The following is a 17123-nucleotide window of genomic DNA, read 5'->3' on the forward strand; positions in this document are numbered from 1 at the left end:
AAGGACGGCCAGTGCCCTCTGTTGCCGGTAACACGAACTACAGACGCCAGAGTACGATGCAGCTGGCGTCAACGCTTATTTTGCTGCTAGAGCGTAACGACCGCGGGTGTCTGGCTTTCCTCAGCCGCTTCCTCTGTAGTTCAGCGCACTTAATCGAAGAACGCCAACCAAACGGTTTTCCACTGTGATGTCAGCCGTTAGAGATTATTGGATTGAATTGTTTACGAAGTAATTTGCCTTAACAAAAACGAGTTTTTCATGTAATCACAAATTACTCCAAGACAACGAGACAGAGTTACATTACTGAAAATTAACTGATCTGGCACCATACAGCAAGTTCACGCTTCCATTTGAAAGTTTAAATAGCCACGATTGTGTAAAGAACAAAATTAAAGTGCTTGTAACAATCAACGTCTTGTAAGTATAGTTCCATTAAACATTTTCGCCTGCAAGGCACCGTTCGATGTGTGGCGCAGGTTGCGTAGTGTGAAGATCGATTAACACTGGACGGAGCGCAACGTAATGAAACGGAAGCGAACTTAACTGACAATTGGGCGGGTTGGTTGCTAAGTGATGTATTTACAAAATTCCACTTCCTCAAGACAGCAAATTTCATATTTGCAGCCCACTGTAAATTCATAATTATATATATCTTGACTAAATTAGGGAACGGCAATATCATATAAATGCAAACTTTCTATACAATGTATAGATGTGTTGGTGAAACGTTTTGACAACCTCAAAATTAAAATTTCAGTGTCATGTAATAAAAAAATAATTTGGGTAAGGAATGAGCCTAAACAAAAGTGAAACTGAAACTGTTATTATTGCCAGTAGGTACGAATAAAAATGAAAACCGTAAAACACAAAATGAAAATTCAGTGTCATTGATTTGATGTTTTCATGATTTCATCAAATTGTTCGTCACTGTGTGAAACATTGTCGTGATCACATTGTAAAACCGAAGGAAACGATACCGCGAAGGGTGTATGTAGTTCAGTAGGTCCACCATTTTTGTTTTTCTTTGCTTCTGTGAGGAATCTTCCATCACGGTAAGCTGTTCATGGTCCACGCAGAGCGTTGACGGGCTCTCAGCCCTGCTCGCGGAAGCATGCACGACCTTTTCTCAAATCAAGCTCCTGGAATTCGACCCTGCCTTTCCAGATGTTCCACGTGCTTTTCGCACTTCTTATGACACATTTTCAACCAGTTGATTTCTTTTTTCAGTAACATTCTCCTTCCTCCGTGCCATGCTCTTAAAGGACTTTGTCAGAAAATCTGAACGTTACACTTCATATAAATCAAACTTACTCGCTATCAGGTGGTGGTAGCAGACATGACTGCCAAGAGCACTTGGACGTACACCGCTTAATTGCCAAGATGCTCAGCAGTTTCGCTCACAATCAGTGTAATAAGATTCAGCGTTCACTGTGAGTAGGGTCGGTTTAAGCCGCGGCTTGCGACAGCAAGCTGAGAGGGATGCCAGATGCCCCATGCCCCTCAACGAAGTTTTTCTATACAGGACGTATTAGAGGGGCTGCTTGGGGTGCCGCGAAGAGGTCGGGGCGGGAGGGCGGGGGGGGGGGGGGGGGTTAAGGGCCTTCCAAGTGTAATTAGCAGTGAAAACAACGGATGAACGTGTGCGAGGGAAGCGGGAGAGGTAGGGTGGGGGTGGAGTGGGGCGGGGGGGGGGGGGGTGTCAAATGAGTAGTCGCTTGTGACGAAAAATGGTTTCGAACCAGCCATGTCTGTGAGCAAGCTATCGGTTTAGGACTGACAACACTTGTCGGATACAAAGGTCTGCCGGTGGAGTAATGATAAGTGTTGTAAATCCATTTTTAATTTTTGTTTATTAACACTGCCTGGCAGCCAACCCGCCAAAACGGCAGGCACTAGACGTAATGTCAACGTAATGTGAAGTCACACTGAATAACGGAAGTGAGGTTAACAGGTACCGTTTGTCTTAGAAAAAGTCGACACACAGGAATACAGAGATGATGAGGTGAACGAATAGTCATGCACATTGACTAAAGAAACTATTTTGCCGGTCGAATTTATCGATCGTCAAAACAAAATTTATGAAGGTTGTTTTTGACTAAGGTTTTATAGTAAATTAAATGCACTGATGAGAAGTTGTGATGCACCCCTTCCTCCATAAGTGTCAGTAGCCCTTTCGTTTGTTTCAAGGGAGATTATGTTGTTTCATGGTGACAGCGCCCTTTGAAATAGAACAAACTCTTAACTTCCTACATCTTTATTCTTCATGTCTACGTATTTATTTCTTATTGTTAGAGCTGTTTCATTGCTGCTGCCGTTTTCTTTTCCCTCTGATGATGATGAGATGGTTGTGTTTAATTTTCAGTGCACACACAATCCGTAACAGTTAATTCTTGGTGCCTTACATGGTAAGGATGATATTTATGACGATGCAGAACACAAACAACACCAGTGTGCAGATTATTCCCTTGCAATTTGACGCGAACTAACACACGGAACTCGAACCACAGAGGCAAGAGTACTAATTTCCATTTCCTCGTTAGTAACTTCCGATGCGTTAAAGATCCAGTTGTTCTCAATTTATCATACACATATTTAAATGTACGACGTCTAGGGTGAGTACGTTGAGGATATCTTTCAGCGTACAAGCCTCTAGCTGCCACTGAAATTCGCTGGCATTCTCCGTAAATGAGAAGCATATCGACTTGTCCTCCGAAGGAATACATCATTCACATTCGCTTGATTCGACGATATTGTAGTCTTTACCGTTCCTATTAGTGTTGTGTTGCGAAGCCGTCGAATGGTGTTTACATGCCATTGGCACGTAAGATGGATACACCGTATTTGGCGAATTTTACTATTTGCACGATATACGAGAGAGATTGTAGAATGAAGGCTTTCACGACCGGGTGACATGGCTGTTGATATACTTTCCGGGATGTGAGGTCGTGGTCCAAGAATACGAGAGAGAATTGTCAGAGCATGTGCTTCGATAAGTGTCGAAGTGATAAGGAATACCACTAAATCCCTGATAAGATGATTGCAGCACTGCACTGATACCATTGGTCATGACTTCGAACACATTCTGTAAATGGACGTTCATGCCACCTTTGTGACCTTCACTGACCTTCAAAGATCTTACTGTTACATATCATTGGAGTCACCTCGATAGCCGCTATCAGAAAATAAGTACCAAACAATAGCATTCCATTAAAAAAAAAGTTTACCTCCATATCTCTGACGACCTCACCTAGCAACAAAAAACCATCGTCATATTATGGCCTCCGTTGTCTCATGGAACATTTGTCCCACAAACATTTCAGCTACTGTCATACTTTCGGAGTTATTCTACCTGGTAATAGTTACTCATCATATATGGTGGCATTACTACATCAAAAAATTACGGGCTAATACTAGGATATGCCTGACGACGTTGTCATTTTCCTGGAGCAAAGCTAACAAAATCTGGTGACGCAGTTTCAAAGTAAGTACATCTACATCTACATCTACATGACTACTCTGCAATTCACATTTAAGTGCTTGGCAGAGGGTTCAACTGCTGTGGTCATCAGTCCCCTAGAACTTAGAATTACTTAAACCTAACTAACCTAAGGACATCACACACATCCATGCCCGAGGCAGGATTCGAACCTGCGACCGTAGCAGTTGCACGGTTCCGGACTGCGCGCCTAGAACCACGAGCCGGCGGCAGAGGGTTCATGAACCACAATCATACTATCTCTCTACTATTCCACTCCCGAACAGCGCGCGGGAAAAACGAACACCTAAACCTTTCTGTTCGAGCTCTGATTTCTCTTATTTTATTTTGATGATCATTCCTACCTGTGTAGGTTGGACTCAACAAAATATTTTCGCATTCGGAAGAGAAAGTTGGTGACTGAAATTTCGTAAAAAGGTCTCGCCGCGACGAAAAACGTCTTTGCTTTAATGACTTCCATCCCAACTCGTGTATTATATCTGCCACACTCTCTCCTCTATTACGTGATAATACGAAACGGGCTGCCTTTTTTGCACCCTTTCGATGTCTTCCGTCAATCCCACCTGGTAAGGATCCCACACCGCGCAGCAATATTCTAACAGAGGACGAACGAGTGTAGTGTCAGCTGTCTCTTTAGTGGACTTGTTGCATCTTCTAAGTGTCCTGCCAATGGAACGCAACCTTTGGCTCGCCTTCCCGACAATATTATCTATGTGGTCCTTCCAACTGAAGTTGTTCGTAATTTTAACACCCAGGTACTTAGTTGAATTGACAGCCTTGAGAATTGTACTATTTATCGAGTAATCGAATTCCAACGGATTTCTTTTGGAACTCATGTGGATCATCTCACACTTTTCGTTATTTAGCGTCAACTGCCACCTGACACACCATACAGCAATCTTTTCTAAATCGCTTTGCAACTGATACTGGTCTTCGGATGACCTTAGTAGACGCTAAATTACAGCATCATCTGCGAACAGTCTAAGAGAACTGCTCAGATTGTCACCCAGGTCATTTATATAGATCAGGAACAGCAGATGTCCCAGGAGGCTTCCCTGGGGAACACCTGATATCACTTCTGTTTTGCTCGATGATTTGCAGTCTATTACTACGAACTGCGATCTTCCTGACAGGAAATCACGAATCCAGTCGCACAACTGAGACGATACCCCATAGGTCCGCAGCTTGATTAGAAGTCACTTGTGAGGAACGGTGTCAAAAGCTTTCCGTAAATCTAGAAATACGGAATCAACTTGAGATCCCCTGTCGATAGCGGCCATTACTTCGTGCGAATAAAGAGCTAGCTGCGTTGCACAAGAGCGATGTTTTCTGAAGCCATGCTGATTACGTGTCAATAGATCGTTCCCTTCGAGGTGATTCATAATGTTTGAATACAGTATATGCTCCAAAACCCTACTGCAAACCGACGTCAATGATATAGGTCTGTAGTTAAATGGATTACTCCTACTACCCTTCTTGAATACTGGTGCGACCTGCGCAATTTTCCAATCTGTAGGTACAGATCTATCGGTGAGCGAGCGGTTGTATATGATTGCTATAGTATCAGCGTAATCTGAAAGGAACCTAATCGGTATACAATCTGGACCTGAAGACTTGCCCGTATCAAGCGATTTGAGTTGCTTCGCAACCCGTAAGGTATCTACTTCTAAGAAACTCATGCCAGCAGATGTTCGTGTTTCAAATTCTGGAATATTCCATTCGTCTTCCCTGGTGAAGGAATTTCGGAAAACTGCGTTAAATAACTTCGCTTTAGTACAGATGGTAATAGGGAACAGCAGACGCATAAACAGACGTACCGGTATTTTAATGTTAAAAATGTCAAAGAGACCGTCAAGTATAAGTTTATCTCAATTTATTTTATAGTATACCGGTTACGGCGGTATAATACATCATCATCAGGTCCGGTATACTCGATAGCGGCCGATTTCCCCGTGCCAAACGTATGTATGTTCTGAGTGAAAAGAATCAGTCTTCGCACGATATGACGTACACACGTTTCTTATTGGAACATCAGCCACTATCCAGTATAGAATGCCCGATAATGGCGTATTATACCGCAGAAACGCGCTATAAATAACATAAATAATAAATTGAGCTGTCTGTCAGACAAGAAGAAACAGTTAGCAGTTCGTGGAGATTTCAACGTAGATTTCTTAAAAGACACGCAAGAGAAAAACGAACTAGAAATATTATTTGTGTGTTTCACGCTAATTTCAGTAGTCACTTTTCCAACTCGTGAGCGAACAAATAGTAGGATATTGATGACATTTTTATAGACAGTCCTCAGGTTGAAACAATTGAACACCCAACTGGTAATGGTCTATCTGACTATGTTCTACAATTAATGGGAATAAACAGCATAGAATCTTTCATCCCTGAGGCAGGTCCATACAAAGCAGCCAGGCTTGTTAATGAGAACAGGTTACTGCGTTTTAAGAGTAATCGAGAACGAGCGGTTTGGGACTGGGTGCTGTGCATGCAGAAAGAGATGCTAATGCCAAATTCCATATTTTCCATAGTAAATTTGTGGCAGTATTCACCCTGTAGAAGGTCGCTTGCAACAGTGACCGAAACAAGGGTAATTTTACGTATTGACGATGCGGTCACAAACCCAGAAAAAATTTATTTACATAATTCTGAAAAGTTGTTGCAGCTTGATAAGTAATGTCCTTAGTGACATATGCAGTGAATCACTGGTACACGAAATTTTTCTAGGCAGGTTAAACCACTTCATAAGAATGGTGACAAGACAGACCTAAACAGTTCAAACAGGTTTCGGGCATGCAGCCGGTCGTCGTTCAATACCTCGCACGATATTTCAACTGGGCAACTGCCAGTCATCTTCAGGTTGTCACCTTGAGTAGTATCGTCGAATCAACAGTCAGTTCACCGGGAAAATTTTAAAATTCACATCAGATCTAAATAGTTATCCTCCAATTTCCTTACTGACATAAATATTGAAAAGTAACTTAAGTGGAAAGAAATTACTTAGCAGACACAGCTAGACTAAGAATGATATTTATGCATCACAGAGAACAAACCGTAATTAATAATATATTACCGGTTGGTATTTTATGTGATTTTTCTAAGGTGTTTGATTGTGTATGTCATGTTACTCCCTTAGAAAAACTCTACTCTCATGGATTTGAGGGTTTTAAGCACAGCTGGTCTGGAAATCATACTTAACAAGCAATATGCAAAAGGTTGTGCTCAATATTTCAGACAATGTTGGAAAGGTAGAAAATTTTAGTGACTGCGGGAAAAAAAAATCACAAAGAATGTACCCCAGCTTTAAATTCTGGGTTCATTCCTGTTTCTTGTATGTGTGAATGACCTTCCACTTAGTATTCAACAGGCAAAATCGATAGTTTTTGCAGACGAAACTACTTTTATAATAAATACCATTAGAGGGAAAGCTGCAGAAGAGTTGGTAAATGATATTTCCAAATAATTATTAAGTGCTTCTCTGAACATGGACTCATTCTAAATTTTGAAAAAAAGAAACACAACATTCAGTTCAGTACAACAAAGAGTCACACCAACACCCAACAATTGTTGCTGCATGTGAGGAGGAGTCAGTAAAGAGGGTAGAACGCTCTAAATTTTTGAGTTTACATACTGATGAAAAACTGAACTAGAAGAAGCATATTACAGAGCTTCTCGAACAATTAAGTTCAGCTACTTTTGCTCTTCGTATAACTGCAAATCTTGCATACAAACGTATCAACGTCCTAACGTATTTAGCATATTCCTACTCAATATTGGCCGGTCGCGGTGGTCTCGCGGTTCTAGGCGCGAAGTCCGGAACCGTGCGACTGCTACGGTCGCAGGTTCGAATCCTGCCTCGGGCATGGATGTGTGTGATGTCCTTAGGTTAGTTACGTTTAAGTAGTTCTAAGTCCTAGGGGACTGATGACCACAGCAGTTGAGTCCCATTGTGCTCAGAGCCATTTGAACCATTTGAACTCAATATTGTCTTACGGAATAATTGTCTTGGGCAACTCTTCACTTAGAAAGAAAGTATTGATTGCATAAAATCGAGCAGTAAGAATAATATGTAGCGTTCACCTTTGGACGTCATGAAGGATACCTCTACAAGGAGCTAGGCATTTTAACGGCGTCGCCACAAAAAATATATATATATATATATATATATATATATATATATATATATATATATATATATATTCGGTAATGAAATTCGTCATAAAAAACGAATCACAATTTGAGAAGAACAGTGATGTCCATATCTACAACAATAGAGGAAAAAATTACCCTTATTACCCTTTGATAAAGTTGTCAGTGACTCTAAAGGGAGTTCAGTGTGTAGTAACAAAAATATTTGGTCATTTGTGTAATAACATAAAATGTCTGACAGGTAGTGAAGCAAGTTTTAAATCTAATTTAAAACCGTTTCTCGTGGACGAATCCTTCTATTCAACCGACGTATTTCTGCTTAATAATTGGCAGCAAGTAAAAAAAAAAGTGTAGCTGCATGAGTATGAGTAAAATAGTGTTTTCATTAACACCAATCATGTATACATACGCTGCAAACGGACACGTTCCACATCATTTAGATAAAAGAATCGTACAAATAATCTGTGGAATGTAACTAACTAAACTGGAGATGAACTTACAGGTGACCGCGTTCTTGATAATTTTTTACATACGTGGCTGCTGTTGCACTACGATTCAGCAAGGCAGGAACGGGTGCACCCGCGTGAGAGATGTTGTAAGGTGAAAGAACAGTGTTGTGCGAACGTTTCAAAAAACAACTTTATTTGCTCGGCAAAACCATAAAATTATTCTAGGCTACAGAGCAACTTTTTCATTTATCCATTGTCTTTTGTTTCTCAGTACCAAATAAGATAAAAAAGTGCCTATTTCTCTTCCAGTATAGCTGACTTATTCACTGTTGAAACAAGACTTTTAATGAACATCGTTTCATATACGAGGGCGTGCTGAAAAGTAATGTCTCCAATTTTTATTTGGAACATCTTAAAGCTTCTTAAAGAAAACAAAATTTATTAACATTCTACATCTTTATTCTTCATGTCTACATTATTATTTCTCAACGAACTTACTCAGGCGAACAGCATGTCTCTGCTGACGAGAGACCAGTTTATTGATACTGTCACTGTAGTATGTTTGACTTTGTTGACGGAGCCACCTCTGCTTGCCCCGCTTCATCACTATCAGAGTGAAGTCCTCGAAGGTATTCATTAAATTTTCGAAACAGATGAAAATCGGACGGGGCCAAGTAGGGGCAGTATGGAGGACAGTCGATGACAATGAGAGTGAACACGAGGCTTCGAATTGTTGCAGATGTCGCAGCGCTCGTCATGCTGAAAGAAATGGTGCCCCAGTGGACGTCTTCGGATGAGCGCTTGTAATTTTCTGAGGGTTACAACAAGCTGTTTCTCACTCATCAATATGCTTACGTTACACACCGCCATGTTACTGACTACAATTCGGAGCCCTCTAGGCTGAGGGATCCAACTAGCGTCAGCCAAGCGGAAAAGTAGAGCGAGTAACATGCCTGACATTTAACGCCTCAACCGATTGAGAACAGAATAAAAAAATTTGGAGGCAAAACACTAGTAGGAAAAATACTCAAGTCGTCATGCAACCTTCGGAATATGTCACGAAAATAAAGCAAACAATACAATTAAGATTAAGAAGACACTAAAACCATTATTATAGCTCGAGAAGGCGAGACGAGAGTAGGCTAACTTGCCATACACTTGGCAGTATCAAGTGTTTTGCTCTTTTATACAGAAATTACAATTATTGGTTAAAAACAGTCTTGGTTGCAATTTTAGTTTTTTATTTTTCAACGACGCGTTTTGCCTTTTTTTTAATAAGTTCTGCACAGTTGTTGCCCCTAATAATTCCATCTTATCAATGTTTTATGTGCATTATATTTATAAAGTTTTAGTGGGTATGTATATCAAGTTTACGATCTCTCATTTTTGTCACTGCTGCGTCGCAGCGCCACCTCTTGAGGTGATTCTGTATTCGGCTTCAGTACTGGCACACGACGCTGTGGCGCATTATGCTAATAGTACCTGAGCCCCCATCTTATTCTGTTACTCGCTCCTGTGAACGGGAACGCGTTATGCAGATCTTGGTGTCTCTCGCGTCCATCTAGAAAAGGTAATGAATTAACCATTTGATATTTCTAGTTTTTACTCAGTTTAACGAAGACGATGTTGGCCTGATATAATCGACGATGCCCTTTGGCTCCAGTGGCTAAAGGATTCTTCTAAGAAATACCAAATTAAGGTATTTGCTCTTTCAATAGGTGATCTGTTTTTACATGCTTATACGTTATCCAAGTCTGCACAACGCGATCGCGATTCATAAATAGATGTATTGTTCTCTGTTTTCTATGTAGATAACCTGAAGACCCTAAAAAAAGGTGAAACGCGTCGTTGAAAAATGAAAACTAAAATTACAACCAAGACTGTTTTTAACCAATACTGTTAAGCACTGGTGTGCTGCATTCCACATATGGATTGGAAAAATTTCTAGAGAAATTTCAATTTCCCAGTACCTTACCAACGAATCGTAGTCCACCTATTGTGTAACCTGCCATTGACCGTAGGTGTTCATTCTATACATTTCACTGCCAGTTGTTTATATGACAGAATTGTCTTAGTTGTGATATAATAATTCTGCAGTCGAAGAGCACCACATCTTTACGTTTACTGAAGCACAAGACTTTGCATTTCTCTACCTTTAGAACCGACTGCTAGTCGATATCAGATTTTTTGGTCGAGACTCAACTCGATATCACTGCGTCTTTACTCGTTACTATTTCATCGTAGATAAATGTATGGTTTTAGAAAATTCTGGCGCTGTAACTTCTCGTCATTGTTAATGTATAACATGAACAGTAACTCATAGTACTTTGTCCGTGTCATCAGAGGATGCTATCTGAAGACGACTAGAGGGCTGTAATAAAGAAGAATTAAGACAAAAAGCAAGAAGGCGGTAAAGAAGAAAACAAGAAATTGTTTGTGGACAAGATAGATAAACTGGTGTCGAACGCTGAATCTGACTGCGATGGGAAGTAGTAGATACAGAAAAACGGCAAAGTACGATTCGTCATCTGTTCGGTAGTTCACCGTTCAGCGGGTGTGGGAGAGAAGCACGTTTACGATGTTGGTCAGGAATGTAAACTGCGTCATTTTTTGTTCCTTTTTAGTGAAAATAATTGCAGCTCTATTGACTGTAGCGCCTGTTAGGAGTCACGAGGGTAGGACTCTAATTTGAGCAGCCACAAACCTCCGGAATGGCAGTCATTACTGCATTCTGTTAGTATCGTGTTATGTGGCACAACCACATAACACACGATGAATTTCGCACTTTCTGCTCATGTAGGGCAACCACACACACACACACACACACACACACACACACACACACACACACACACACACACAGAGGGAGAGAGAGAGAGAGAGAGAGAGAGAGAGAGAGAGAGAGAGAGAGAGAGAGAATGGGCAAAGGGCTGTAAGGTTCAAAAGTGCAAAAGGGAATAAGTGATATGTTAATGTGAAGTTTGAAGTTTAAGCCACCTACACTTAAGTTTGTTTGCGTAGCCATCCTCCGCAGCAAGCATATAAATAGTTGTTTTGTAAATGAAACTGCCTTTTCCAGCAGCAGGAAAGGTAGTCTTATTAACAAAACAAGTATATCTACACTCTTTACATTTTCTACCATTTCACATTAATTGTAGCTATAACTGTACGATCAGACTTTTGAACAATAGTCAATGAACCTTGCACCCTTCACCTAGAAGCGCCTCAAAGATATAGAAAACTATTCATTTTTCCAATTGATCTTCTCTTCTGCTTGTCACCTGATGCCTACTCCTCTCGAATGTACACTACTGGCCATTAAAATTGCTACACCACGAAGATGACGTGCTACAGACGCAAAATTTAACCGACAGGAAGAAGATACTGTGATATGCAAATAATCAGCTTTTCAGAGCGTTCACACAAGGTTAGCGCCGGTGGCGATACCTACAACGTGCTGAAATGAGGAAAGTTTCCAACCGATTTCTCATACACAAACAGCAGTTGACCGGCGTTGCCTGGTGGAACGTTGTTGTGATGCCTTGTGCAAGGAGGATGAATGCGTACCATCACGTTTCCGACTTTAATAAAGGTCGGATTGTAGCCTATCGCGATTGCGGTTTATCCTATCGCGACATTGCTGCTCGCGTTGGTCGAAATCCAATGACTGTTGGCAGAATATGGAATCGGTGGGTTCAGGAGGGTAATACGGAACTCCGTGCTGGATCCCAACGGCCTCGTATCACTAGCAGTCGAGATGACAGGCATCTTATCCGCATGGCTGTAACGGATCGTGCAGTCACGTCTCGATCCCTGAGCCAACAGATGGGGGGCGTTTGCAAGACAGCAACCATCTGCACGAACAGTTCGACGACGTTTGCAACAGCATGGACTATCACCTCGGAGACCGTGGCTGCGGTTACCCTTGATGCTGCATCACAGACAGGAACGCCTGCGATGGTGTACTCATCGACGAACCAGGGTGCAAGAATGGCAAAAAGTCATATTTTCTGATGAATCCAGGTTCTGTTTACAGCATCGTGATGGTCGCATCTGTGTTTGGCGACAACACGGTGAACGCATACTGGAAGCGTGTATTCGTCAACGCCATACTGGCGTATCGTCCGGCGTGATGGTATGGGGTGCCATTGGTTACACGTCTCGGTCATCTCTTGTTCGCATTGACGGCACTTTGAACATTGGACGTTATATGTCGGATGTGTTACGACCCGTGGCCCTACCCTTCATTCGATCCCTGCGAAACCCTACATTTCAGCAGGATAATGCACGAATGCATGTTGCAGGTCCTTTACGGGCCTTTCTGGATACAGAAAATGTTCGACTGCTGTCCTGGCCAGCACATTCTTCAGATCTCTCACCAACTGGAAACGTCTGATCAATGGTGGCCGAGCAAATGGTTCGTCACAATACGCCAGACACTACTCTTGATGAACTGTGGCATCGTGTTGAAGCTGCATAGACAGCTGTACCTGTACACGCCATCCAAGCTCTGTTTGACTCAATGCCCAAGCGTATCAAGTCCGTTATTACAGCCAGAGGTGGTTGTTCTGGGTTCTGATTTCTCAGGATCTATGCACCCAAATTGCGTGAAAATGTAATCACGTGTCAGTTCTAGTATTATACATTTGTCCAATGAATACCCGTTTATCATCTGTATTTCTTCTTGGTGTAGCAGTTTTAATGGCCAGTAGTGTAGTAATACGCGAGCAGACTTCAAAAAGTAAGCTTACACATATGGCAGGCCATGTTACTTTTATTGAGTAGTGCACTACATTTCGAAGTGACAGAAGTTTTTGAGCACAGTTGCCAGCCCTCTCTAAACGACGGTCCAGATCGGTCTGCCATTCGTTCATTTCCTCGACGACAGAAATCCACTCTTTGGTCGAAGAGCCATTCGCGGAGCTGTGTGTGGAAGTCCTCATCGTTGGTAAATCCCTTCCCCTCAGATGTTCTGTCAGCTTGCTGAAAAGATGGAAATCAGATAGTGCAAGATCTGGTCTTCCTGATTCAGCATCACCCACTTCTGTGCGACCTTGGTCAAACTGTTGACACCATATCACTACTGCTGGACGAGTCATTGCGTTTTGTCCGTATACTGCCAGAATTTCGCTGGTGAATATGTGTGCAATTCAGAAGTTCTATTCAAAAGGATCTTACTGTCCCGCGTCCTTCAGCTTTGAAGTGAGTTTCCAGTTGCAGTGCCATTTTAGTCGCGCACTTGAGTTCGATTTCAAACACATACCCGACTCATAAAATTATAGTTGGTGGTGACTTTAATTTACCCTCGATATGTTGGCGAAAATACATGCTTAATTCCGGAGGTACGCGTAAAGCACCATCCGAAATTGTGCTAAACGCATTCACTGAAAATTATTTCGAGTAGTTTGTTCATTAGTCCACGCGATTGAAACGGATGTGAAAACACTCTTGACCTCTTAGTAACAAATAAGACCTCTTAGTAACAAATAATCCTGAGCTAATAACGAGCATGAAAACGGATACAGGAATTAGTTAACACGGAGTAGTCGTAGCGAGACTGAATATTGTTACCCCCAAATCCTCCAAAAATAAACGAAAAATGTACCTACTAAAAAAAAAGCAGATAAAAATTCGCTTGGCGCCTTCCTAACAGACAATTACCACTTCTTCCAAATTAACAAGGTAAGTGTAGACCAGATGTGGCTTGAATTCAGAGCAATTGAGAGATTTATACCATATAAATTAACAAACGACAGAACAGATCCTCCTTTACTCACAAAACGGGTCAATCCACTGTTGCAGAGACAATGAAACAAAACATGCCAAATTAAAATGGACACAAAATCTCCAAGATTTGCGAGCTTTTACAGAAGCTCGAAATTTAGCGCGGACTTCAATGCTTATAATAGTTTCAAAAGCGAAACTTTGTCTCGAAACCAGGCAGAAAATCCAAAGAGATACTGGTCTTATGTGAAGTATCCTAGAGGCAAGGCACAATCAATGCCTTCTCTGCTCGGTAGCAACGGAAATACTATCGACAACAGTGCTGCAGAAGCAGAGTTACTAATCACAGCCTTCTGAAATTCCTTCAGCAAAGAAGACGAAGTCAATATTCCAGAATTCCAATCAAGAACAGCTGCCAACATTAGCAACTTAGAAGTAGATATCCTCGGAGTAGTGAACCAGTTTAAATCACTTAATGAAAGCATGTCTTCGAGTCCAGACTGTATACCAGTTAGGTTGCTTTCAGAGTATGCTGATGAAATAGCTCCATGTTTAATCATATGCAACCGTTCGCTCGAGGAAAGATCCATACCCAAAGAATGGAAAACTGTACAAGTCACACCAATATTAAAGGGAAGGTAATAGGAGTAATCCACTATATTACAATTTCACATCATTAACGTCGATATGTAGCAGGACTTTGGAACATATATATTGTGTTCGATTGTTATGAATTACATCGAAGAAAACGGTCTATTGACACACATTCCACACTAATTTAGAAAACATCATTCTTGTGAAACAACTAGCTCTTTACTAACACGAAGTGTTGAGTGCTATTGACAAGGGGTTCCAAATTGATTCCGTATATCTAGATTTCCAGAAAGCTTTTGAAACCGTACCACACAAGCTTGTAGTGAAATTGCTTGCTTATGGAATATCGTGACTGGATTCGTGATTCCCCGTCAGAGACGTTACAGTTTGTAGTAATTGATGGAAAGTCATCGAGTAAAACAGAAGTGATTTTTTGCGTTCCCCTAGGTAATGTTATTGGCACTTTCCTCTTCCTCATCTCTATAAACGATTTAGGAGACAATCTGAGCAGCCGTCTTAGGTTATTTGCAGTAACGCTGTCGTTTATCGTTTAGTAAAGTCGTCAGAAGATCAATACTAATTGCAAAACGATTTATCTGTATGGTGCGAAAATTGGCAACTGAGCCTAAATACCGAAAAGTGTGAGGTCATCTGCATCAGTGCTAAAAGGAATCCTTTAAACTTCGGTTACACGATAAATCGGTCAAATCTCAAGGCCGTAAATTAAGCTAAATACCTACAGTCACGAACAACTTAAATTGGGAAGAACACATAGAAAATGCTGTGGGGAAGGCTAACCAAAGACTACTTTTTATTGGCAGGACACTTAGAAAATGTAGCAGACCTACTGAAGAGACAGCCTACACTACGCTTTTTCGTCCTCTTTTTAGAATTCTGCTGTGCGGTGTGGCATCCTTACCAGATAGGACTGACGGAGTACATCGAGAAAATTCAAAGAAGAGAAGCACGTTTTGTGTTATCGCGAAATAGGTGAGAGAGTGTCACTGAAATGATACAGGATTTGGGGTGGACATCACTAAAACAAAAGTGTTTTTCGCTGCCGCAGAATCTTCTCACGAAATTTCAGTCACCAACTTTCTCTTCCGAATGGAAGATATTTTGTTGACGCCGACCTAAATAGGGAGAAAAGATCACCATAATAAAATAAGGGAAATCAGAGCTCGAACCGAAATATATAGGTGTTCGTTTCTTCCGCACGCTGTACGAGATTGGAATAATATAGAATTCTTGTGAAGGTGGTTCGATGAACCATCTGCCAGGCAGTTAAAATGTGATTTTCAGAGTACATATGTAACTGTAGATGTAGACTGTGAGCCATCTGTTATCCGCACCGCAGCAGATCTGTGCTTGTGGGACACCCTGAACGTGCACTATTCTCTGACTACGTGCCACTATTTTTGCGCAATGGTCTGTGAGTGGAACGACACGCGTAACTTATTTTCTGAGGTTCCTACGTAAACAGATATTTGAGGAATGGAATAAAATGCATTTGGAAACTTACTTAGCTACTTCCGTTGCGTTGTTGGGCTGCTAAGAGCTACGAAAGTGCTAATTCCTGTCTGATTTATAAAATGAGTATCTGCAGTTTCCCAGCTCGAACAAAGCAAATGGAATTTCGAACTAGATCATTTATGTGTGACTATATAAGGTTTACCAACAATGCACTGGCGCTTTCACTAGCACACAGTTTTATACGAGGGCTGTTCAATGAAGATTGATCATAATTTTTTGGTCATAATTTCTCGCGCTAAAATTTAATCTTATGATATTCTGTTAGCTTAATCTGCAACAATCACGCCGTAGTAGTTTCTTTGTTGGGACTACTGGTTCCCGCCTGTGAGGGACAGGCAAGATCACACATGTTCAGTATCGCTTACGGCCGCAATGGAGGTAACACGCGAGGAACAATATGTGGCTTTGAAATTCTGCTTTCGTCTCAACCAACTTTCCGCTGAGGCCTATGCAATGTTACAAGAGGGCTATGGAGAGTCTGTTCTTCCCTACAGCACAGCTCGAAGGTGGATTAAAATGTTTAAAGAGGGGAGACAATCAATTTCAAAGGAAGGAGGACCCCGTGCTCCAGTTACTGCTCTTGAGGAAGAAAACATCAACACTGCTGCTATCATTACGAGAGAGGATCGACGAATTACCTTAAGATCACTTTCTGAAATACTGAACATTTCATTGGGTGCCACCCACTCGTTGATGACAGAAAAATTACACATGACACGTGTTGGTGAGAGATGGGTTCGAAGACATTATCGTGCAGGTCTGAATGCAAATGGTTCAAATGGCTCTGAGCACTATGGGCCTTAACTTCTGAGGTCATCAATCCCCTAGAACTTAGAACTACTTAAACGTAACTAACCTAAGGACATCACACACATCCATGCCCGAGGCAGGATTCGAACCTGCAACCGTAGCAGTCGCGCGGTTCCAAACTGTAGCGCCTAGAATCGCTCGGCCACTCCGGCCGACGGTCTGAATGCATTTAAAGTTGATGTTAGAGGAAGATCCGTAGTTTCTTTCAAATGTAATCACAGCTGATGAACTTGGCTACGCCATTTTGATCCTGAGAGCAAACAGTAAAGCTCAGTGTGGAAATCTCCTTCATCACCAACCCCGAAAAAACCCTAGAGTGGTTGCTTCTGCTGGGAAAATTATGGTCATCCCATTCTTTG

Source organism: Schistocerca gregaria, chromosome 6 (genome assembly GCF_023897955.1).
Source record: "Schistocerca gregaria isolate iqSchGreg1 chromosome 6, iqSchGreg1.2, whole genome shotgun sequence".
Taxonomy (NCBI): Eukaryota; Metazoa; Arthropoda; class Insecta; order Orthoptera; family Acrididae; genus Schistocerca; species Schistocerca gregaria.